Consider the following 25,417-nt stretch of genomic DNA (forward strand, 5'->3'; position numbering starts at 1 on the left):
CCTATGGAATGGGAGAAGATATTTGCTAATGACATACAGATAAATATGTAAAGAACTTACTAAGCCCAACACCCGAAAAACAAATCCATTTAAGAAATGGGCAGAAGACATGAATAGACAGTTTTCCAAAGAAGACATCCAGATGACTAACAGACACTTGAAAATATGCTCAACATCTCATCATCAGGGAAATACAAATCAAAACCACATTGAGATACTGCCTCACACTGGTCAGAGTGGCTAAAATTAACTCAGGAAACAACAGATTTTGGTGAGGATATGGAGAAATGAGAACGCTCTTTCACTGTTGGTGGGAATGCAAACTGGTGCAGTCACTCTGGAAAAGTGTTGAGGTTCCTCAAAAAATTAAAAATAGAATTACCCTATGACCCAGCAATAGCACTACTAGGAATTTATTCAAAGGATACAGGAGTGCTGATTCATAGGGGCACACTTACCCCAGTGTCTATAGAAGCACTATCAACAATAGCCAAATTATGGAAAGAGACCAAATGTCCATCAATGGATGGATAAAGAAGATGGGGTGTGTGTGTGTGTGTGTGTGTGTGTGTGTGTGTGTGTGTGTGTGTGTATAGACACACACACACACACCCAGTGAGATACTACTTGGAAATGAAAAAGAATAAAATATTGCCATTTGTAACAACATGGATAGAACTGAAGGGTATATCATGCTAAGTGAAGTAAGTCAGGAAGAGAAAGACAGATACCATATAATTTCACTTATATGTGGAATTTGAGAAACTTAACAGAAGACCATGTTGTGGGGCGGGGAAGGGAAGGGGAAAAATAGTTTCAAACAGGAAGGCAAACCATAAGACACTCTTAAATACAGAGAACAAATTGAGGGTTGATGGAGGTGGGGGAGAGAGGAAAATAATGGGTGATGGGCATTGAGGAGGGTACTTGTTGTGATGAGCACTGGGTGTTGTATGTAAGCAATGAATCATGGCAATCTACTCCTGAAGCCAAGAGCATACCGTATATATACTCTTGTTAGCTAACTTGACAGTAAATTATACTAAAATAAATTAACCAAGACTGCAGACTTTGAAGGCTTCACTAGCTGGAGGATTGCCTTCCATGCTGACTCATTCACACATCTGGCAGGTTAGTGCTAGTGTTTGGCTGGAGGCTTCAGTTCCTCACTACAAGATCTTTCTGTAGGGCTATTTGAGTGTCCATAAGACAGGGCAATTTGGTTTCCAGAGCAAGTGATTGAAAAGAGGAGCCAAGACAAAAATTACAAGTTACAATGCCTTTTATCACCTACTTTAAAAGTTTAGGCACATTATTTCTCCCATATTCTAGTCCTTTAAAGGGAATGACTGATACAGGTCACACTCAAGGGCAAAGGGAACTAAGGTCTCCAATGGAAGTTGAGGAGTATTAAAGAATTAGTGAACATTTTTGTAAAACTAGGTATATGATTATCTCTAATTCTGTTGTAGTCAGAAATATATTCTGTAAGACTTAATTTATTTTGAATTTATTGAGACTTATTTTTATGACCCAGCATGTTGTTGTATCTTGCTGAATATTCCTTATGCATTTGAAAAGACTATATTGGCTGTTGTTGAGTATAATTTTCTACAAACGTTAAATTGGTGAAGGTGTGGATAGTGTGTTTTAGATCTATGTTCTTACTAATTTTTCTTCTAGTCATTTTATCAATTAGGATTATTAAAGTCTCCATTTATGAGTATTGATTTATCTAATTTTCCCTTTAGAAATTCTATTGTTTTCGCTTTATATATTTTGAAATTTTTTAATCAAGTAGTATGTTAACTACTGAAGGTAGAATAATAGATTTAGAAAGTCATCAGAAGATGCTAAAACTAGTGGAAGCTTTATGAGAAAGGTATGTACAGACTTTAAAAATGTCTCCTTGTAAATCACCTGTTAATTGCAAAAGGGAAAAATAACAACTTTGCAGGGAATAAATCTGGCAGACACTATATTAACCAAGTGATAAAAGCTAACGTTACCAATATTGGGACAAACTGACATCATTTATCTGCTAATATAACACATTGTGGAGGTTGCAATGTCACTTCTGTGATCTAATAAACATGCATGAATCTAATAATGAAGTGATATCACAAATGAGGGGCTTTCTACCAAATAACTGACCTGTATTCTTAAAAGATGTCAAGCTTAAAGATAGGTAAAGGCTAATTAATTATTTTAAATTTAAAGAAAACTAAGATGAATTAAAAAAATTTTTTAATGTTTACTTTTTGTAAAAGAGAGACAGAGCATGAGGCGGGGAGGGGCAGAGAGGGAAAGAGACACAGAATCTGAAGCAGGCTCTAGGCTCTGAGCTGTCAGCACAGAGCCAGACGCAGGGCTAGAGCTCACGAGCTGTGAGATCATGACCTGAGCCAAAGTTGGATGCTCAACCTACTGAGCCACCCAGGTGCCCCCAAAATTAAGATAAATTAAAACTAAATATGTAATTCTTGATTTTGAATTGAATTTCAATTCAGAAAAATAATTGCAAAGGGCATTATTTGAATAAGTGAATGACTGATGGAGTTTAAATATGGCTATGGATTAGATAGTAGTATTACAACAGTGTTAAATTTCCTGCTATTTTCTTGGTACTGTATTTATTTAAGAGAAAGTCTTTTTTTTTTTTTTTTTTTTTTTTTTAGGAAATAAGCACTGACATATTTAGGGATAATGGGGTATGATATCTTCCAGTTACTCTCCAACTCATACACACATACAAAGAAAGAGAATGATAAAACAAATGTAGCAAAATGAAAAACATTAGTGAATCCAACTAAAGAATATATGGAATTCCTTATACTATTTTTACAACTTTTTAGTAAGTTCAATATTAAAATAAACATGTACAAAACATCTTAAGTTGCCATTATCCTAAGTCCTGTAAGCAGCTTCCCATTGCTCTCAGGATGAAAACAAATTTGTTGACATGACCTAAGGAAAGGCCCTACCAAATTTAACCCATAGGTTGCCTTCCCACTCCTCTATCTTCTATTATAATGATCTTATTTTAGTCATTCGCACCCTCAGTCTCTTTTATAAGGCAGGGTCTTTGGAAATGCTCTTCCCCTTATCCAGGTCTCTTATCTTTAAATTACCTCTTACGTGTGGGAAGATCACAGAACAAGAACATACAGAGGCTATTTATTGAGAATTTGCTCTATCAATGGAGGCAGGTCACTTTCACTTGTACCTGGCAGAGACTCAAAGGCAGGCAAAGGATTGGGACAGCTTTATAGTGGAAAAAAGGGAAGGCTTCAAGCATGATCTAATTGAAGGTTGTTGGCGTGGGGAAGCTGAAAGTAGCAGTGAGGCTTCTCAAATGATTGTTTGGGGAATACATTTGACTTTCTCTGGTTGTCCTGAGTTGGCAGCAGGGGTGACAGAGAAGTCACAGACTAGGTCCTGACTGGTCTGGATCTATTGAAGAGAAGTAGTGCTTTAGCTTCTCAACTTGGTTGCTGAAGAAGTTGTGGGAAGAGTTCTGTTGTCATATATTGTACAGCTGTTGACTGTATATTCAGTCTCAGCTTCCCCTTTGGGTTATTCTCTCACTTGTGAGAGGTTGACTAATTCAGGGAATTCTGGGGATCCAGATCTTTACTGCTCAAGAATTGTTCAGTTTTCTCCAGAGTCCATTGTATTTTAAGATCTTCTTAATTTTGTTGTTGTTGTGTCACCATGGTGATCATCTCATTAAGAGGAGATGCACAGAAACATTTAACACCCTGGGTAAAATGCACCAGAGAAGCATCATGACCACTGTGAAAAAAATAAGACCAATATTCCCTGTAAGATGCTTCAGACCAGGAACTCTAATTTCCCAACATAAGCCAAGATACCAAATTTGGTAGAGATTGAGGTTCAACCATAGCCAAGTAGAGTTTTCCTTAAGATGAGCTCTACCCTGTTCTACCTTGTCTATTTCATTGATCCAAATACAGAGAGAAGTATTTGCAGTGGAATAGATGACATCATTCTAGCCAAGAAGAAATCTAAAGCAATGCCCATCATAACTTACATCAACCAATTGAGACTTTTCTGTAGACCATTTAGGGAAGAAGTGGCATTATTAATAACTTCTCCTAGAGTTAGTGATAAATTTATTTGCCTTTTTTTCTTTCTTTCTCTCTCTTTTTAATGACCCCTACTGTTGGCAACATGCTGTTATTGTTTGCAAAAACAGCCTGGGTCAATAAATCTCTCAGGATGAGTGCTTCAATAATCAAGAATGGCCCTGCGTATGAACTTGTGTTTGATTGAGCTGGATATTTCAGACTTGGTGATTTATAGAATGAGGGCTTCTGTGTAGAGATAAGTCTTATAATATTCTTCTGAAAGTACATGAAGTGTTAGTCTGGGGCAAACAGGACCAGGTATCCTGGCTATAAAGGAATTAGTATCTGATTGTTCCATAAAGAACCAGGAAAAATAGTAGTTGTTCATGACATGAGGTAAGAACCAAGGTCTTACATTACCTGGGTTTCATATTTGATTCTTTCTTAGTTTTTTTCCTGGTGGCAAGCAATTAACTTATTGCCCTGTAAAAGTTGTTGAATTCAACTTACCTGTGGTATAATCAATAGATTGTAATAATTAATTCTTTTTCTGAAGGAGGACTGTAGCATAGACACAGATTGATTTTTAAAGGTCGCTTGTCCATATAGGTTTAAGTGGAAGTACTATCTGCTATAATTCCCTATAGTTTCATTTGATGAGAATAGAATTACCCAGAGGTTGTTATAATTAGATTCTCATGATGAATGACATACCCAAGAGTTGGTAAGTTGGCAATGGCTACTGTCTAGTGTAATCTGAGAAAGGCATTCGAATGAGTATGTTCTGACCTAACCATTATAAAAAAGAGTAGAGAAGAAAAAGGGTCATTATTGGTGGACAACAGAGATCTTTTTATAAAATGAGAAGAATGATTATAAGCAAGTGGATGAAAAACAAAGCAGGAATTAGAGGTCTTAGTCTGATGTCTTGGGTAGAAGCTGTCCACTCTCAGGTTGTTTGCTTTTTCAAAAATCTTAAGTAATCTGTTTGCTTTCAAAGATCATGTGCCTGTAGAGGATCTCTTAGAATCCTGAGTTTGAATCTTCTATTGGAGTAATATTCCAGTTGTGTGGAATTCTGGATTGTTTTCTTAGTTGTGAACCATGAATTCAAGGATTGACTCTCTGGAGTTAACTGCTGTATTGTTGTTAACAGTACCTTCAACAAGGTTTAAGAGCATTTTTTTCTCTGATATCTCTTCAAGGAGATAAAATCTCCTGGTTGAAGATCATATAGAGGCTTTTTAGTAAGGTGTGGGAGTGCAATCTAAATCTGTTGGTAATAGGAATGGCTAAGTACATGAGTTCCTTACAATTTTCTTTGCCACGTTTATGTGCAGCAGAGAAGAGTCTAATATCAGAGATGAATTCCCTAAACACATGTTGTATTTATTGTAAGTCCTAAAATTTCATGTGTTGCCTTGGTATCTTTGAGCCTCTAGGGACCTAAAGACCTAGCTATGAGTTCTTCTGACACACATGCCCTTCTGTATAGTGGGAAAAGCTTTCCATCCAGCGATTTCCCTATCAGTCAGTCCAGCTGCAACCCATCCAGTCCTCAACTTAATGAGTTTCACCTCCCTGACAACCTGTGAAATTATCTAAACAAGCCAATCCCATCCTCCTGTAGGAAGCAAAAATCATCTACCCTGCAAAGCCTGCCTTCCACAGTCTGTGGTGGCTCACTGTGTTTCCATGCACAGCTCTGATGTGGCCTTGCATGCAATTTGATATTTTCCCTCTCCAGGTTGTGAGTCTACATTGTAGACTAATAAACTACTGCAAATCTCATCTCTTCAGTACCAAGTGTTACATGTTCATCATCTCATATTATTTAGGGCAGAAGATCTTTTTTCACCAGTGGAGTGGATAGAAAGTGATTGGAATATGTGGGACTTCTGGTCACCAATTCATAGGGAGATAACTGTGTGCTTTTGAAGGCCATTAGGGGTACTGGAAGAACCTTTGCTAAGGCAGCTCAAGGGTTTTTGAGCATTTGCCTAATTTTAGTTTAAGGATGTCATTGGTTATTTCAATCTTTCCAGAAGATTGTGATTGATACAACAACAAAAGAATATTAGGTCTAGATTCAGAATATGAGTCTCTAATCAAACTGAGGATGTAACGTAATCCTAACTAAGGTAAGGTGACCATAAGGTTCCATGATTCTGGTGGAGATAGAAGAGCGGATTCACATAGTGCAGCAAAGGATGTGATGAAAGAGAGTAACAGAATTTCATAAGAAGTTAATTGTCTGGATGAAAATGTTGTGTACCCTCAGAAGTGATATCTACATCACACGAAGAACCATTAGATCAGGTGGTAGACCCAAAACTAAGTAGAAGGATCAACATGTTTTACAGCAGAAGCTATTGCTCTAAGAAAAGGGGGTTCAGCCTTTGCAAATGGGTCAAAGGTGAGGCCACAGTGATGGGCTTTTGGTAGTTTTCATGAGCAAAACCCTTCAGAAATTGTCTGGTTGGCTCACACACAAGTAGACAAAAGGTCTTTTAGTACTTAGGGATGCCTAGCGAAGGAGGCTTTTAAGACTTTTCAGGTTACAGAAGGCCTGTTTATACTTGGGCTCCCAGAGCAGAGGGTCTCTCACTGAGGACTTAGTTAATAAAGAAGTTGTACAATCCCAAGAAAATTTGGCATCCACTGGTTGCAATATCCACCTAAACCTAGAGATCCTCTCAATTGATGTTTTACAAAGGAACTAGGAAAAGTTTTGATACTCTAGTTTATTAGGAGAGATTAATTTTCCACATGAGATGGGTCATGCCTGAACTAATAGATGGAGGTTTGATATAATTCATCTTTTGAAACTTTGTCTTTTTCCTGCTACAGCTCAGAGCAAGTAAATGGAATCCTTTTTAGAGGCTTCTTTTTTTTTTCCTAAACAAAGTGGGGGATTCCATTTACATATTTATCAGCATTGAATTACAAGGGAAATTTAGATAGCTTTTAAGTCTCAATTGAGGAGCTGGGGAAAATAGGAGGGGGCTTCAGTGAACTCCTGTGCATGACCAAGTATTTTTTTGTCCTATGTGAGGTGAAGAAAGGTGTTGACTGTTCTGTTCTAGGGGCACACAGAGCGAGGATCAGTTAACTACAGTGACGCAAGTGGCTTTACGTGGAATTGATGACAGATGTTTATTTGGGTTAGGCACTACTGGAAATTGAGGGATAATAATTTTGTTGGTGGCTCTGAGATCTCAGAAAAGTCAATTTCCTCATCCTTTGGTTTCTTGAAGAATGGGAGTGTTATAAGGACTTGTGGAAGGTCTGAGAAGACCTTTAAAAATTTTTTTGAGTATAGCTTACACACAATGTTGCAGGTGTACAACATAGTGATTCAACTTTTCTATACTTTGTGTTATGTTCATCACAAGTTTATCTACCATCTGTCACCATACCACATTGTGACAGTACCACTCACTGTATTCCCTATGCGGTGCCTTTTATTTCTGTGACCTGTGCACTTTGTAATTGGAAGCCTGTATCTCCTACTATCCTTCACCTGTTTTCCCCATCCCCCCATCTCTCTGGCCTCTGGCAACCATCAATTTGTTTATATTTATAGGTCTGATTCTGCTTTTTTGTTTATTCATTTTTTTAGACTCCACATGAGTGAAATCATATGGTATTTGTCTTTCTCTGACTTACTTCATTTAGCATAATACCCTCTAGGTCCATCTATGTTGTTGAAAATGACACAATCTCATACTTTCTTTAAGGCTACATAATATTGCATTGTGATTGTGTACACACACACACACACACACACACACACACACATACACACATACTACATTCTTCTGACAGTGGGACCTTAGGTTGCTTCCATATCTTGGATATGGTAAATAATGCCGCAATAAATATAGGGGTACATATATCTTTTTGAATTAGTGTTTTCATTTTCTTTGGGTACATACTCATGTAGAAGGCCTTCAGCTATATGTGTCTTTCCTTTCTTCTGGCTTTAAGGAATATTGAGGAATTTTATGTAACAACGTGGTGGGATCTATATGAACTTTAATAGGTTTTTCTGTGATTAGTTTTCCTATGTCAGTGGAATTTTTAGCTGATAAAGTGAGATATTTATTCTTGATATGCATCAAATGGAGCAGGCAAAGATATATTCAGAACAGATACAAGTTGATTATGAATGGAAGAGTTCTCTGGAACTCCAGAAATAGGCCCTTTGGTGTGCATTTAGTAATACAGTTCTATCTGCAAAACAAGTCTCTCCCTATTAAATTTTCGGGTGTGGTATCACAAAGCAGGAAGAAATGTTTTTCAATCAAGGTCTGCAGTGTTAGAATTAAGGGCTAGAAAACAGAGAAAATCTATGGGTTATTTGAAATACCTGATATCTGTTTAGTATGTTTACTCCTAGGAAGAGGCTGAATAAAGGTGTTAGGGTTTAGTACAGAAAGAGTAACACTTGTCTCTACCAGTAATTGATTAGGTTGACTATTTATATTCATACTTAATTCACTGTGATTGTTTAAGTGTTAGGACATTGGTTGGTTTTTTTCTTCCTCAGAGCACCTTCATTGATCTAAATGGAGGGGTTTTGTTTTGGTTTGTTTTTTCTTTAGTCAGATGGAACAATCTCTTTTTTTAGTGTCCCTTTTGTTTACAATGTCTACAAGTGTCCTTGTCAATAGGTGGTTGGTTGAGAATTGGGCCACCTAAATGTTTGATCTGCAGGGCCATAAGATTATTTTGGGTGCTGTCTTGTTTTTGTTCTAAAGTCCTTTCAAAATGTTCTGCCAGGTGTTGTATGTGAAGTAGCATACTGAGTGTAATACAAAGATAAATGAGCAAATATAAAATGAACAAGACATCATCTCTGTTTTTCAGGACTTTAATATCTAAATAGATGCATATCTAAAGCTTAATTTGGGTTCAGATTTCTTTACTAAGCTTTTTTAAATTCAAGGAAATGCAGAATGGATAGATTTGTACCTTGTTAGCTTTTAAGCCATTGGACTGGGCTTAAAATGTGGCCAGCCACAGTGATCTGAAACCAAAAAACCAAACCATACTTTTAATATAAATGAGCATGTAACTTGTATAAAACTACCTTAGTGGGACCATAATGTGTGCACACTCAAATGCACCAGTGTTCTATATATATTTTTGAACAAGGTATCTCATGCCTTGGGCCCTCCTTTATTTCAGTGGTTCACATCCAAAGGTGACTTGCTCCACAGGGGACATTTGGAAATTTCTGGAGACATTTTTGGTTACCACAACTGGGAGTTGGCATATGGGTTGCTAGTGACATCTGGAAAGTAGAGACCAGGGATTCTATAACACATAGGACACCCTCTTCCCAACAATGAATTATCCAGCCCAAAATGTCAATTGTGCTGTGGGTTAAAAAAAAACCTTCTTTATTTAGAAAAAGTGATGGAATTCTGAGAAATCCCTCAATACTTATTTGCTATCTGCTTGCTAATGCTAGAAGGATATAGTTTGTGAGTTATTTTCATCTCATGCAATTTAGAATAGCGGTTGGGTTTGGTGGGCTAGAAGGATCAGGGGCAGTATGGAGTGGGAAGATGGAAAGGACTTTAGCACTAATTTATTAACAGAGAGATTTAATTCTGTGAAATAGAGAAGAGCTACTCAGTAAGACCCAGGTTACCATGGTAGCACATGGCTTCAATCACTGCTGGTTAATTTCCAGCAATTAGAAAGAAGGGTGAGCCTTGTCTTAAATCTCTTGTCAAGACCAAGAGAAACAGCATCCAGTGAATCATTTTAAGAAACAGAGTCTGACACAGTCAATTTGAAAACTTGGAATTTGTTTTAATTTCATGCCTGGATCAGAAATGGCAGTGCTGTGACTGTACAGTATGAGAGCCCCCCTTTCCATATGCTGATGATAAAGTGATTACTGTTGGTGTCACCGGACCATCTGCTCCTGGAATTTCAGACTGCTAAGGTGAAATTGGCTTAGAGCTGCATCAAGGATACTAGAGACTGTTTTTTCTTTTTCATTTTTGTAGTGTGCTCTTCATGTTTATTTTAAGCTGCTGAGAAAGTAGAAAATATTTATGCTAGATTTTCAGTGCCTCTTTGCTGTCTATATTTGTAACACATAGTCAGATCCCGATATATGTGTACATCTTTGGTGCTAAAAAAATGTTTTATTTTTTGTTCTAATTTTTCAACAATGCCAGAAATAAAACACCCACAATACCAATATATCTTTAATCAAATGTATTCATTTTTAATATTCCAGTTCAGCATTGTTTATACAAATACATGGTGGTGTACAATTTTGTGCTAATTCTTTGACACTTCTTATAAGAAATTATTCTGTTTTTCCTTAGTTTTTATAATTAGTACTTTATCCCTGAGGTTTTTCTGAAGTAAATTTCTTGAATTCTTCAGGAGAAATGAAATCTTGGTTGGAGAACATATTGTTTGCTACAAACTTGGCTACCTGGATCACCTTTCCTGAGCGAGGGCAAGACCCAGTCTGGTGCTTTATCCCACAGTACCGTTTACCTCTGCACATCCCAACATGACCTGTGAGGACCAGAGAAAACTGTTTTTGTTAACATACTATATAATTCCTATAGTTTCTTAGAAACAACTATATATTGAATATTTTGTGGCAGACCCTATGCTCATGAACAAGAGTAAACATGAACAAGAGGTGTGCACAATTCCTACTGTCTTGCTCACACGTTAGTGGGACAATGTTAGGAGTGGGGGTGATAAACAGTGTGCTTTGAGAGAATGCAAGGGGATGCTCAGGAGAACGGGGAGCAGTCTTTCACCTTACTCTCAGAACATAGAAAAGGTCATGATAACTGGGTCTGAACCTGCAAGCCCTGCCATCACTTTTCAACTCTATTCTAATTATACCATTGGAAAATAGAATGTATTTTGGGTTTTCATTTTGTTACATTCCTACTATCTGCAAAATTGCCCCCTCAGTTTCTTCGCATCCCATGTCCTTAAAAAAGACCAGATATTTAGTGTTCCCATCACAGAAAGACTTCTGATAAAGAACGTGGTCTGGAATTCTGATGATCTATTACATCTAATAAACCTATTGGAGATTCAGAGGTAACAGAACATTAATTCAAACTTCAGAACATGTGATGGTTGTATCTTTGCACACTCGATTCTAAGTATGCAGCTGAAAAGTTTTCTTAGGAAAAACCTGTCCCACAACTGGAATATTTACTTACAAATATCTAGAATGCTTGGTTTTGTCAGTCATTGAAGCATATCCAAAAGACTCTAGAACAGATGCCTCTGGTGCCCCAATTACAGCCCTTTAACCACCTTCTGATTTCAGCCACAGCATCTGTTTAGATTAACTTCATGCTGACAGCATCCCATCTTGGGTGCTCAGTGCATTTTTGCTGCCGCACAGCCTTTCTGAAGCCATGGGATTCTGCTTCTCCTCCTCCCTTGTCTTATTCTCCCCACATCCTCACTCTCCTTTCCTGGGATCCATCCTCCCCCACCCCCTATCCCCCATCATAACCCTGCTGGCAACAAGTTTTAGTCTCAGGCTCTGCTTTCAGAAGGAACCCAAACCAAGATAGTTCTTAACCTGGAATCTCATTGTTTGCTTGCTTGTATGAAAGCAATGCAATTATAAAATTATTTAATGTATTTAAGGTTCAGAATTTTTCCTAGCTTCAGCCTGACCTTATCCAAATTTAATTATGTAAGTTGGTGATATACTTGACTTGCTACTTAATAGAATTTATAGGAAGAAAACCTGTTTGTTTTGCTTTTTTTTTTCCTTGTCATGCCTTATGCAGACTCTTACTCTTTACTTACTTGGAGACATGAAGCTGATTTTAGTTAGGGCTTTCGTCGTCAATGAAGATCATCTGTTTTTGTTTTTTGTTTTGTTTTATTTTGTTTTTTAGTGGAAATAGTAGTGAAGTGATGCTCATTAAATTTGACACTTTATCAAAGTGATTCTCCACCTGACCAGATGCCCTTCATAAGGCAACTGCACTGTTAGGATTTATGGTAATGGATTCAAAGTGAATGTTCAAACACCATTCTCTAGGGGTAATATGAACTGCATCTGAAGTTCAAAGACTCTAATACCCAAGACAAATTTGAAATTTCTAAGCCTTTTTCCTAAGTTATAGCTGCCTTTGCTGGTCTTCAAGTAAAAAGGAAATATACAAAGTTTCTTATATGGCCATAGTATGTTATTTTTAATCAGGGACATCTTTGAACTTGAACTGATACATAAATGAAATTGGACTTTGCCCTTCACATCTCTACAGGGCCCTTTCTGTTTGCATGATTCCCATATAATTTAATTGCCAGGGACTCCCAGTCCCACCAGAAGCTCAGAGAAGTTCCATATTAGATTAGTTAGTATCTGTAATCAGTTCTGACATGTTTATGTGATACTCTTAAGGTGCTTGCACTATAAAATATTGTCTCCTAAAGTCCCATTAAGATAGCTTCACTGTAAGCACTGGAATGACTAAAATTCAGTAGAATTTACCCAGAAGTTTCCATGCCAGCTGAGTCTATCAATTGTGCACAATATAATGCGGTGTGAGTTAAGGATAGGCTTTATTGGGAAGGTGGAAATTCATGTGAATTGAGAATAAGTAGGAGAAAAAAGGGTGAGTCCCCCTTTCCCAACTCCATCCTCACATCATCTCACACTGAAGCATTTTGAGATGAGACTTCAGTGGGTGCTGATTTGTGATTCTGTCCCACAGGATGAGACCTTCTTCCTCCAACATTTGATCGCTGTGTGCAAGCATGATAGCAACCTTGTTGGGATCAGGTAGATAGCTCGATGTAAGAAGTTTGGGTTTTGAAGTATTGAGTTTTACAGAAGACTGTAACTACATAACACCTGGAGACCTTCAGGCCTATGGGAAATTGTAATCACCTTTCTGAGAGGAGAAGACCACAGGCCTGTGGAAAGCTGAGTTTGGGTGGATCCCCTCAGATTAGGAGCAGGGACAATTCAGACTCTGTTAGCCCTTTGTCCAGGCCATCTAGGGTCTCTCACAGGGTGGCTTTTGGACAATTCTCTTTTATCAGGCTTACCAGAAGAGCTAGATCAAAGAAGAGAAAAAAGGTCTGCCTCTAATTGGAAAGGTGTTCTTCCTTACCAACCAGTGGTTAGGGCACTTGTTTACCTTAGCCAGTTCAAGGCAACAACTGTCATAGTTAAACTGTCATAACTAATTTTGCACACCCCTACCATAACCAGTATCTTGTATCTGAAGTCTGCTTTGTCTGTCACTAACATAGCTCTTTCAGCTTTTTCCTTTTTTCCTAATACTGATTGCATGACACATTTCTCTTCACCCTTTGACTTTTAATCTATCTTTGCTTTTGTGGGTTTCATGTAAAGAGCATATGGTTTGGTCTTTTTAAATTCAATCTGGTGAGATTTTTCTTATAATTGGTGTGTTAGACCATTCACATTTAGAGTAATTATTGACATATTTGGATTAAAACATACCATATTGCCAGCTGTTTTCCTATTTTCTATTCCATCTGGTTTTTTTCCTCTTTTTTTTCCTGTCCTGTTTTGGGAACTGAACATTTTTTATAATTCAATTTTATCTCCTTTATGAACTCATAATTTTACCTCTTTTTTTAGTTTTAGTGGTTGCCCTAGGGTTTATACTATACATTTTTAATTAATCTGAGTCTATCTTCAAATAATCTAAGTCCCCTTCAAGTATAAGGAATTTATAACACTGTATTCCCAATTCCTCCCTCCCATCCTTTGTGCTACTGTTTTACATATATTACTTTTGCGTAAGTTATACATTATTACTCTTTTAAACAGTTACTTTTTAGAGCAATTATAAATTTGAAATTGTTTTTATTTTATGTAATATTCCATTTATTTTTTAGTGTTTATTCTTTTTTTGTTTGGTTTGGTAAGGGTAGAAGAGAGAGTTAGGGAGGGGCAGAGAGAGAGGGAGACCCAGAATCTGAAGCAAACTCCAGGCTCTGAGCTGTTGGCACAGAGCCCAATGTGAGGCTCGAACTCAGGAACTGTGAGATCATGACCTGAACCAAAGTCCAATGCTTAACCAACTGAGCCACCCAGGTGCCCCTCTTATTCCATTTATAATATTCTTCATTTCTTTGTGAAGATCTATTTTTCTAACTGATCCAAGTTCTTTTGCTTGAAGAAATTCTTTTAAACTTTCTTTAGAGTAAGTCTGTTGTCAGTAAATTTCCATAGTCTTTGTTTTGCTGAGTAAGTTTTTATTTCTCATTTATTTTTGAAATATATATTTTTGCTAGTCTAGAATCCTGAGTTGACAGGTTTTTTTTTTCTTTAAAAGCACTCGAAGAGCCTCCATGTCTTTTTGATTACATGGTTTCTGACAGTAAATTCACTGTAATCCTCATTCTTATTCTTATGTAGGAAATATGTCTTTGTTTTGTATCTGCTTTCAAGGTTCTCTCTTTGTCTTTGGTTTTTATAAGTTTGAATAGTTTCTTGTTTTTGGTCATCTGAGCTTCTTGGATCTGTACTTTGATATATGTCATAATTTTGAAAGATTCTTGGCCATTATTTCTTCAAAATTTCTCCTGACCTGTTCTGTCTCTGTTCTTTCTGGAATTTCAATTCCCTGTATGTTTAAGATCTTTTGATACTGTCCCACAGCACTTGACTATTCTGCTTTTTTTAATTCCTTGTTTTCCTTTTCCTTTTTTTAATTTTAGCTTGAGTTGTTTCTACTGACTTCAGTTTCACTGGTTCTTTCTTGACTGGTGATTCTACTCATGAGCCTTCAAAAGGCATTCTTTATCTCTGTCAATTTCTTTTCCATTTTTAGTAATAGTTATTCCATTTGATTCTATCTTAGATTCCATCACTCTGCTAAATATGATATTACATGTTGTCTTCCTTTTCAGGTAGATCTTTCAACATATTAATCATAGTCATTTTACGTTCCCTGTTTGAAATTTGTGTCATATCTGAGGCACGTTTTAATGAATACTTTGTCTCTCAGGGGTGTGTTTTTCTTGCCTTTATGCATCATAATTTTTTTTGAAAGCTGGACATCTTATATAGGAAAGTAGATCCTGAGAGAAGTACTTTTCATTCCTGAAGATGAGCATATCTTACCTTCTGCTAGACTTCAGTGGTTTGTGTTAATCCAGATGGCCATTAGTCCGGGTTTGAGGTTTTCGGTTGTTGTGGTTATCACAGACTTCATTTTTCTAGGGATACTACCTTGTCTTTAGACTGTGGGGTGCTTTGCAGGAGATTATTTTCTCAGTATCTGCTTACCCTTTGTGTCTTCACTTTGTGCTGTGCCCTAGAGAGAATCTGTTTCTTGATGCTTTCCCATCTGTATTCCATTGTTACTTTATTTTTCCTAGTCTACTGGCAGAGAATAGAACAGCGGAGACTTCTCTGATGTTCTCATTGAGCCTTGTCTCCTGCAATCTTCGTGTCCCTCTGTTTTGGGGGTCTTGCATTTCCAAGTGCTCCTCACTTTCTCTGAGGTCCAGTCCTGGATCTAGCATGTATTTCTGTCCTTTCCTCAATGGTTGAGCTTTCTCTTTTATTTTCTTCTCTTCTACTAACTTCAGTGGATTTTTACCAGTGCCCTACTATAGTTCTTGTTGCCCTTTCCCCTGTAGATTAAGGCTTTTGTACCACAGGAGAGATGGGAGAAGTTAGTCTGGGAAATGTTTAATCAGTTGTTGCTATTCTTTTTCAGTACCAGGACAGAAGCTTTCTCAGAATTCTTTCATATTTTCCCCTTGTCTGTTTTGTGGAATTCATGGAGAATAAACCTGCAAGTGAGTGTTAAGCCTCCCATGTCTGCTTCATATTCTTACCATAGCCTACAACTGGCATTTGGTGATCCATTTAAATTTTTACTTGAATTCTTTTACCTGGATTATCTGGTGTTTGAGCATATCTGCCTCAGGCGAATAAATACTGAGGTCCTATTTCTCCTGCGGATGTTTTTCTTTCTCCACATTTTTGGTTAGTTTGATCTGTAACATTAATTCTCTAATGTGTTCAAAACAAGTTGTTTATTAGCAGTTTTGTCCAGCTTTTTATTTGTTATAAGTGTAGGAGCAATGCTCTTTCCAGCTGTCCATGTCTCTGAACTGGAGCTGGAATCACTAATGTCTGTTGGAAAGTAGTGCTTAAAGGTTTCCCCAATTCATGTATTGGAAGACTCAACATAGAAAAGATGTCAGTTTCCATCAAACTGATCTATGGACTTATGTAATTTCTCTTAAAATACCAGTAAGGATATATTATTTTATTTTTGTTATTAAATTAATTTATTTATTTTGAGAGAGACAGAGAAAACAAACGGGGGAGAGGGACAGATGGAAAGAGAGAGATAATCCCAAGTAGGCTCCATTCTCAGCATGGGGCCTGATATCGGGCTCGATCCCATGACCCTGGGATCATGGCCTGAGCTGAAATCAAGAGTCGGATGCTCAACCAACTGAGCCACCCAGGTGCCCCTACCAGTAAGGTTATTTTAGACATAGTGTAAGCTTATTCTAAAACTTGTATGGAATGACATAAGACAAGAGTATCTAAAACAATTTTGAAAAAGAATAAAGAAGCAATCACTCTATGCAATATTAATGCTTACTATATAGCTACATCACTCTAGAGAATGTGGTATTGGCAGAGAGACACAGGTCAATGGAACAGAATAGAGAACTCAGAAGTAAACCCACACAAATATGCCCAACTGAATTTTTTTTTTTTTTACAAAGACACAAAAGCAACTCAATAGAGTATAGATAGACTTTTTGACAAATGGTACTGGAGTAATTGAATATCCATAGGGGGAGAAAAATAACCTCTTCCTACATGTCATACCTTATGCAAAAATTAACTCAAAATGGATCATGGTTTAAAATGTAAAATGTAAAACTAAAATCTTACAGAAAAAAAATAGGATAATCTTTAGGCCCTGAGGCTTGCCAAAAATTTTTGTATATGACAACAAAGAACAACTCATTAAGGACAAATTGACAAATTGGGCCTCAATGAAGTATGACGACTTGTTCTGTGAAAGAAATGGCAAAGAGGAGGAGGAAATAAGGTACAGACTCAAAGAAAATGTTTTTAAATCACCTAAGAAAGGTCTTGTATCTAGGTTATTAAAAGAATTCTCAAAACTCAACAGCAAAAAAAACAATTCTATCTAAAAAAGGGGAAAGGTATAAACAGACATTCTATTAGTTGTATGCAAACAAATAAGTACGTAAAAAGGTTTTGAGCATTATTAGCCATTAGGGAAATGCAAATTAAAATCACAAGTTATCACTATACAGTAAGTGGCCAAAATGGAATGGCTATTGGAATGACTAAAATAAAGAGTAATGATACCAGGTTATATCAAATACAAGAATTTGTAGAAACTGGATTGTGTGTGGCTTTTGTAAATGTAAAATTATACAGCTATTCTGTAAAATGGTTTGACAGTTTCTTATAAAAGTAAATATGCATTTACCGTATGACACAACAATTGTACCTCTGGGCACTTATCTAAAATGAAAACGTTGGGGCGCCTGGGTGGCGCAGTCGGTTAAGCGTCCGACTTCAGCCAGGTCACGATCTCGCGGTCCGTGAGTTCGAGCCCCGCGTCGGGCTCTGGGCTGATGGCTCAGAGCCTGGAGCCTGTTTCCGATTCTGTGTCTCCCTCCCCCTCTACCCCTCCCCCGTTCATGCTCTGTCTCTCTCTGTCCCAAAAATAAATAAACGTTGAAAAAAAAATTTAAGGGGCGCCTGGGTGGCGCAGTCGGTTAAGCGTCCGACTTCAGCCAGGTCACGATCTCGCGGTCCGTGAGTTCGAGCCCCGCGTTGGGCTCTGGGCTGATGGCTCAGAGCCTGGAGCCTGTTTCGGATTCTGTGTCTCCCTCTCTCTCTGCCCTTCCCCCGTTCATGCTCTGTCTCTCTCTGTCCCCAAAATAAATAAACGTTGAAAAAAAATTAAAAAAAAAAAAATTTTAATTAAAAAATAAGTAAATAAAATAAAATAAAATGAAAACGTTTGTTCACACAAAACCCTGTATTTGAATGTTCAAAGTATCTTATTCCTGATAGATACCAATGATAAGGAATGGATTATTGATATATGCAATAACCTGGGTCAATCTCCAGGATATTATGCTGAATTCAAAAGCCAGTCTCAAAAGGTTATATACACTGTGTGATTCCATTTATATATCATTATAGAAATTATAAAATTATGGATGTGGAGAACATGATAGTGATTCCCAGGTGATAGGAATGGGATAGGAGTTTGGTGTGGCCTAAAAGAATAATGAGGGAGCCTTTTGTAATGGAACAATTTTGTATCTTAACTGTGGTGGGTACACAAAATTACACATGTGACAAAATTGCATAGATCTACATACACACACACACACACACACACACACACACAGAGATGGGTGCATGTAAAACTGTTGAAATCTGAATAAAATTGGCGGATTGTGCCAATGTCAGTATCCTCATTTTGATATTGCAAGATAGGTATGCAAGTTGTTAGGATTGGGAGAGTTAGGTCAAGGATACCTAGGATCTCTTTGTACATTTTTTTTGAAACTTACTATGAATCCATAATTATTGCAAAATTACAACTTTAAGAAAGGTTATATGGGGTTATTATTTACCAGTCCATCATGTGTTATATATATAATTTTAATCATGAAACAAGCAATCTACAATTTCATTTGCATTGAAAAGCCACAAAGACTCAAAGATGATGTAGGTTAGTTTCAGTATAAATTGTCTTAGGACATATCTTACATCAAGGGAAATTATATGAATAATAAAAAAATGTAGGAAATTCAAAAGAAACATTCCTAAAGGGCTAAAAGGTAGATTTTAATACTTTAGCCAAAAGGAGTCTTTAAATGATAGCCAAATTAAACATCTATTTTGAAATCTAGCTTTGGGATTATAAATGTGTTAAATACTTTGTAAACTAAGCAGCTTATTAGAACTCATGGGGGGAAAAAGAATGACTAAAGAAAAAGGCAAACACTTAAAAATATGCTGAAAGTTCATAAAATGTAGATAAAAATACAATTCCACTTACCACTTGGTTTTGTGTTCCTGATAATCTCTAAAATTCTCTCTCCAGATAGACTGAAAGTTTAATGAGGGCATGTCCATAGCTTTTAATATACTTTACATGGACTAAAATACTAAAACCCACATTCATTAAGATCTTACTAAAAACCTGATATATTTTTTCATTATTGAATATAATTTTCTTAATTCTCTGAGACTGTCATTAGTATTCCCATTGTGCAGATAAGAGAATTGAGGCTCAGAGAGTATAGATGCCTTGCCCAATTCACACAGCTACTAAGTAGATTCAGGATTCAAACACTAGTCTGATGCAAAAGGGAATATTCCTTTCATTGTAATATTACCTTTTTTTCAATTACTTAATACAGAACTCTTCACAGTGATGGTCAGATAGAACATCTAATTGAAATTAACATGTAATTGAAAATGATTGAGTACTCACGCTTAAGTTGTCCCTTTCCTATTATTGAAAGGACTAGTACTAAGCAGTGACTCAGAAGCAGCAAGGAAGGGAGTACTAAGAGTGAGTGGTGATGACCTTGGTAGGGAAGGATTTCCCCTGTGTTTCCACATGGGCACAGCATCAACTTTCTAACTGAACTGTGATCAAATTAATCATTGTGACAGTTTCCTGCTAATTGACCTGACTGAATTGTCATTTCAGCAGGACCACTTAACTGGCTATGTGGTAGGTACACTCTTGGTCCCCTGGTGCCACCCTTCCCAAATGTAGACCCATTGAGGGGTCTGCACTGCTAACAGTTGGCCATCCACTGGAATGTCTGTTGTATCTGTATTCAGAACAGTACTTTTAGCACATGCCTGTTTCTCCCACAGAAAGTGTTACATATTCATGGCTTTGAATGAAGAATGGTTAGTTCAAAAAGACCAAGAACAAAAAGAAAGCGCTACACTTCAGCTATTCAGTTCAGCAAATATTAAGTGCCTAATAATATGCAACAGGCACAGTACCACAAGCTAAAGTTTGCCAAAGACAGTTGTGGATCCTTTACTCACAGAATTTATTTTCTTCTCAACAAGGTGTATTTTCTCTCTCCTCTTGGTTTTCCTTTGATTCTCCACCAGGGGAGACTGACATTTTGGAGAGAGCGCCTCCAAAGAATAGGGTAGGCTTTAAATGGGGAGGCCATATTGCATAGCAGTTGAGTCCATTCATTTTAGAATCAAAGCAGGTATGGATTTGAAATGTGACTCATCCCTCATTTATAAGCTTTGTGATTTTAGGCAAGGGTCTTAAGCCTTCTGAGTTTCAAGCTTCTTATGTATAAAATGAAGATTATGATGCTAAGAAAAAAACCAATAGCTCAAAGAATAGAAATGGGGATTGTAAAAGAGTATGCATTTGAAACGCTTAGCCCAGTGTCTGTCATGTATAGTAAATATTAAATAATCAATGTTAGCAATTGTTAAGTACAAATGATGCCTTTGTGTATGCTTTGGCACAGCTGTCTGTATTGCTTAGCGGTCTTCTTCCTCCCAACGCTTGCCCCATGCAGGCTGTGAACCAAGTGTAGGCCATGATTACAGAAAGTAGGTGTGAATTGCTCAATATTTGTGTGATTTAACTAACAATGTCCCTTTCTGAAGTACTTTAGCTGTTTGAAGCAAAAATAATTGACGGGGGCAAAAAATCAAATGATCTTCTCTTTCCTTCCTTAATTAAATATTTTTTTTTTATAAATTTTTTTTCAACGTTTATTTATTTTTGGGACAGAGAGAGACAGAGCATGAACGGGGGAGGGGCAGAGAGAGAGGGAGACACAGAATCGGAAACAGGCTCCAGGCTCTGAGCCATCAGCCCAGAGCCTGACGCGGGGCTCGAACTCCTGGACCGCGAGATCGTGACCTGGCTGAAGTCGGACGCTTAACCGACTGCGCCACCCAGGCGCCCCCCTTAATTAAATATTAAAGACAAAGCCTGACTGATGGCATGGGATGGCTGCTTTTGGCCTATGCTTCCTATGTTTAAAAAAAAAAAAGGAAAATAAAAAAAATCAAAGGTTTGAAAAATGGTGCTGATTAGGAAGTTGAATCTGCATCTCAAGGACTCTGTGAATATTCAAAATTGAGTGACTCTTTGGGTGGAGAAGTGCTACTTTTAGTTTACATTTAATCTTTCTGAGTAGTCCCTGTAGAAGAGTATGGAGACCTCTCTGAAAATTAAAAATAGAATTACCGTATGATCCATAATTCTACACCTGGGTATTTACCCAAAGAAAATAAAAACACTAATTTGAAAAGATATATGCACCCCATTGTTTATTGAAGCATTATTTATAATAGCCAAGATGTGGAAGTAGCCCAAGTGTCCACCCATAGATGAATGGATAGAGAAGATGTGGTGTGTCACGCACACGCACACACACACACACACACACACACACACACACACCCATCCACAATGGAGTATTATTCAACCATAAAAAAGAATAAAATCTTGCCATTTGTAACAACATGGATAGATCTAGAGGATATAATGCTAAGTGAAATAAGTCAGAGAAAGACAAATACTATATTATTTCACTCATGTGGAATTTAAGGAACAAGAGAAGAGGGAAAAAACCAGATTCTTAAATATAGAGAACAAACTGGTGATTGCCAGGGGTGAGAGGGGTTGGGTGGGTGGGTAAGTGAAATAGGTGAAGGGAATTAAGAGTATCCTGTAATGATGAGTGCTGAGTAATGTGTAGAATCAGCACATTCACTATATTGTTCACCTAAAAGTAATATAATATTGTATATTATATTTGGATTAAATTAAATTAAAACTTTTTTAAATCTTGCTGAGTAAATACATGTATGGACTTGTTGCAGTTTCTTGTGTAATGGTGTTATTGAGGCATAAATGTGATACAGAAGACTACGCATACTTAAATTGCACAATATGGCTAGTTTGGACATATATGTATACACTCTTGAAATCATCATCATACTCAAGATTATGGACATCTGAAAATATTTCCTTGTGTCCCTTATTAATGCTGCCCTTCCCTCTCTGTTATTCATCCTCAGGAACTTATTTTCCAACAGATTTAGTTTATATTTTTTTTAGAATTTTACATAAGTGGAACCATGAACTATGTACACATCTAACTGGCATTTTAAGATCCAACCTGATTATTTTCAGAATCACTTATGTTGTTTATTTCTTTTTATTGCTACATAGAATCCCATTGTATGGATATGCTACAGTTGATCTATTAATATTCACTAGTTGATGGATATTTGGATTGTTTCTAGTTTTTTTACTATTAACAAATCTTATTTAAACATTCAGACACAAGTCTTAAAATGGAGATATACTTTAATTTCCATTGGATAAAATCTTGGGAGTGGAATGGCTAGATCAGATAGTAAGTGTATATTTAACTTTACAGGAAATTGCCAAACTTTTTCAAATTGAATGCAGTGTTTCACATTTGTACCACCAGTGTATGAGAGTTTTAGTTTTTTTAAATCCTCACCAAATTTTGTATTGATCCATCTTTTTAATTTTAGTTATTTTAATAAGTGTGTACTAGTATCTCACTTTGTATTTCCCTGTAGCTAATGATGCTGAGCTTTTTTATGTGTTTGTTAGTCATTCCTTTAATCATTTAAAAATTTTTTATTCTTTAAAATTTTACTTCCAACATAATTAACATATGATGTTAATTTAAGGTGTACAATATAATTACTTAATTCTTTACATTACTCAGTGCTCAGTAAGGTAATTGTACTCTTAATCCCCTTCACTTATTTCATCCATCCCTACCCACTTTCCCTCTGGTAACCATCAGTTTGTTCTCTCTAGTTTCCGACTCTTTTTTGGTTTGTCTATTTGTTTCATTCTAAATTCCATATATGAGTGAAATCATATGGTATTTGTCTTTTGGTAACTGGCTTCACTTAGTAATATACCAACTAGACCCATTCATGTTACAAATGGCAAGATTTTATTTTTTTATGGCTAGGTAATATTGTATATGTTGTATATATAAACACACCATATCTTCTCTATCCTTTCATCTGTCAAGGGTTACTTCCACATCTTGGCTATTGTAAATCCTGTTGAATACAGTGGGGTGTATATATTTTCAAATTAGTGTTTTCATATTCTTTGGGTAAATATACACCAGTGGAAACAATGGGTCATATGGTAGTTCCATTTTTAACTTTTTGAGGAACACTCATACTGTTTTCCATACTGGCTATACCAGTTTGCATTGCCACCAACAGAACACTAGGGTTCCTTTTTCTCCATACCCTCACCAACACTTGTTGGTTTTGATTTTAGCCATTCTGACAAGGGTGAGGTTATACTTCATTGTGGTGTTTTGATTTGCATTTCTGTGATGATTAGTGATCTTGAGTATCTTTTCATGTGTGTATTGGCCATCTGTATGTCCTCTTTGGAGAAATGTCTGTTCATGTCTTCTGATCATTTGTTAATTGGATTGTTTTCTTTTTCAGTGTTGAGTTGTATATGTTATATATTTTGGATACTAACACCTTATTTGATATATCATTTGAAAATATCTTTTCCCATCCAGTAGATTGTCTTCTTGTTTTGTTGTTTACTGTGTAGAAGTCCCAGTAGTTTATTTTTGCTTTTGTTTCCCTTGCCTGAGGAGATATATCTGGAAAAATATTGTTGTGGCCAATGTCTGAGAAATTACTGTCTGTGCTCTCTTCTAAGATTTTTATGGTTTCAGGTCCCTTATTTAAACCATTTTGAGTTTATTTTTGTGTGTGATGTAAGAAAGTTGTCCAGTTTAATTCTTTTGCATGTAGTGATCCAGTTTTCCCAACACCATTTGTGGAAGAGACTGTCTTTTTCCCATTGCATATTCTTGCCTCCTTTGTTGAAGATTAATTGACCAGAAAATTGAGTGTTTGTTTCTGGACTCCGTATTCTGTCACATTGATCTGTGTGTCTATTTTTATGCTAATACTACACTATTTTGTTTGTTATAGCTTTGTGGTATATCTTGAAATCTGGGATTGTGATACCTCCAATTTTGTTCTTCTTTTTTCAAGATTGCTTTGGGTATTTGGCTACTTTTGTGTTTCCATACAAATTTTAGAATTATTTGTTCTAGTTTGTGAAAAATGCTCATGGCATTTTGAAAGAGATTGCATTAAATTGTAGATTGCTTTGGGTAGTATGAACTTTTTAACCGTATTTGTTCTTCCAATTCATGAGCATGTCCTATTTGTTTGTGTTATCTTAAATTTCTTCCATCTTTTTAAAATAGTTTTCAGAGTGCAGGCCTTTCAATCCTTTGGTTAAGTTTTTCCCTAGGTATTTTGTTATTTTTGGTACAATTGTAAATGAGATTGTTCTCTAAATTTCTCTTTCTGCTACCTTAATATTAGTGTATAGAAATGTGATGGATTTCTGTATATTTGTTTTGTATACTGTGACTTTATAGATTCATTGATCAGTTTTGGTAGTTTTTTAGTGGAATCTTTAGGGTTTTCTATATATAGTATAATGTCATCTGCATATGGTGAAAGTTTTATTTTTTCCTTCACAATGTGAATGCCTTTTATTTCTTTTGGTTGTTTGATTGTTGTCACTAGGACTTACAGTAAGTACTATGTTGCATGAAAGTGGTGAGAATGGGCATCCTTGTCTTGTTCCTGATTTTAGGAGAAAAGCCCTCAGTTGTTTACCATTGAGTATGATGTTAGTTGTGGATTTTTCATATATGACCTTTATTTGGTTGAGGTATGTTCCCTCTTAACATATTGTTGAGGATTTTTATCATGAATGATGTTGTATTTTGTAAAATGCTTTTTCTGTATCCATTGAAACTATCATATGGTTTTTATCTTTTCTCTTGTTGATGTGATGTATCATGTTGATTGTTTTCCAAATATGGAACCACCCTTGCATCCTGGCAATACATCTCACTTGATCCCAGTAATGAACTTTTGAATGTATTCTTGGATTCAGTTACCTACTGTTTGGTTGAGGATTTTTGCATCTATGCTCTTCAGAAATAGTGGCCTGTAGTTCTCTTTTTTTATAGTGTCTATCTGGCTTTGGTGTCAGGGTAATGGATGCCTTGTACAATGAATTTCCTTTCTCTTCTGTTTTTTGGCACAGTTTGAGAAGAATACATATTACTCTTCTTTAAATCTTTGGTGGGATTCACCTGTGAAGCCATCTGGTCTTGAACTTTTGTGTGTTGGGATTTTTGTGTTTACTCATTTAATTTCATTG

Source organism: Leopardus geoffroyi, chromosome B3 (assembly GCF_018350155.1).
Source record: "Leopardus geoffroyi isolate Oge1 chromosome B3, O.geoffroyi_Oge1_pat1.0, whole genome shotgun sequence".
Lineage (NCBI taxonomy): Eukaryota > Metazoa > Chordata > Mammalia > Carnivora > Felidae > Leopardus > Leopardus geoffroyi.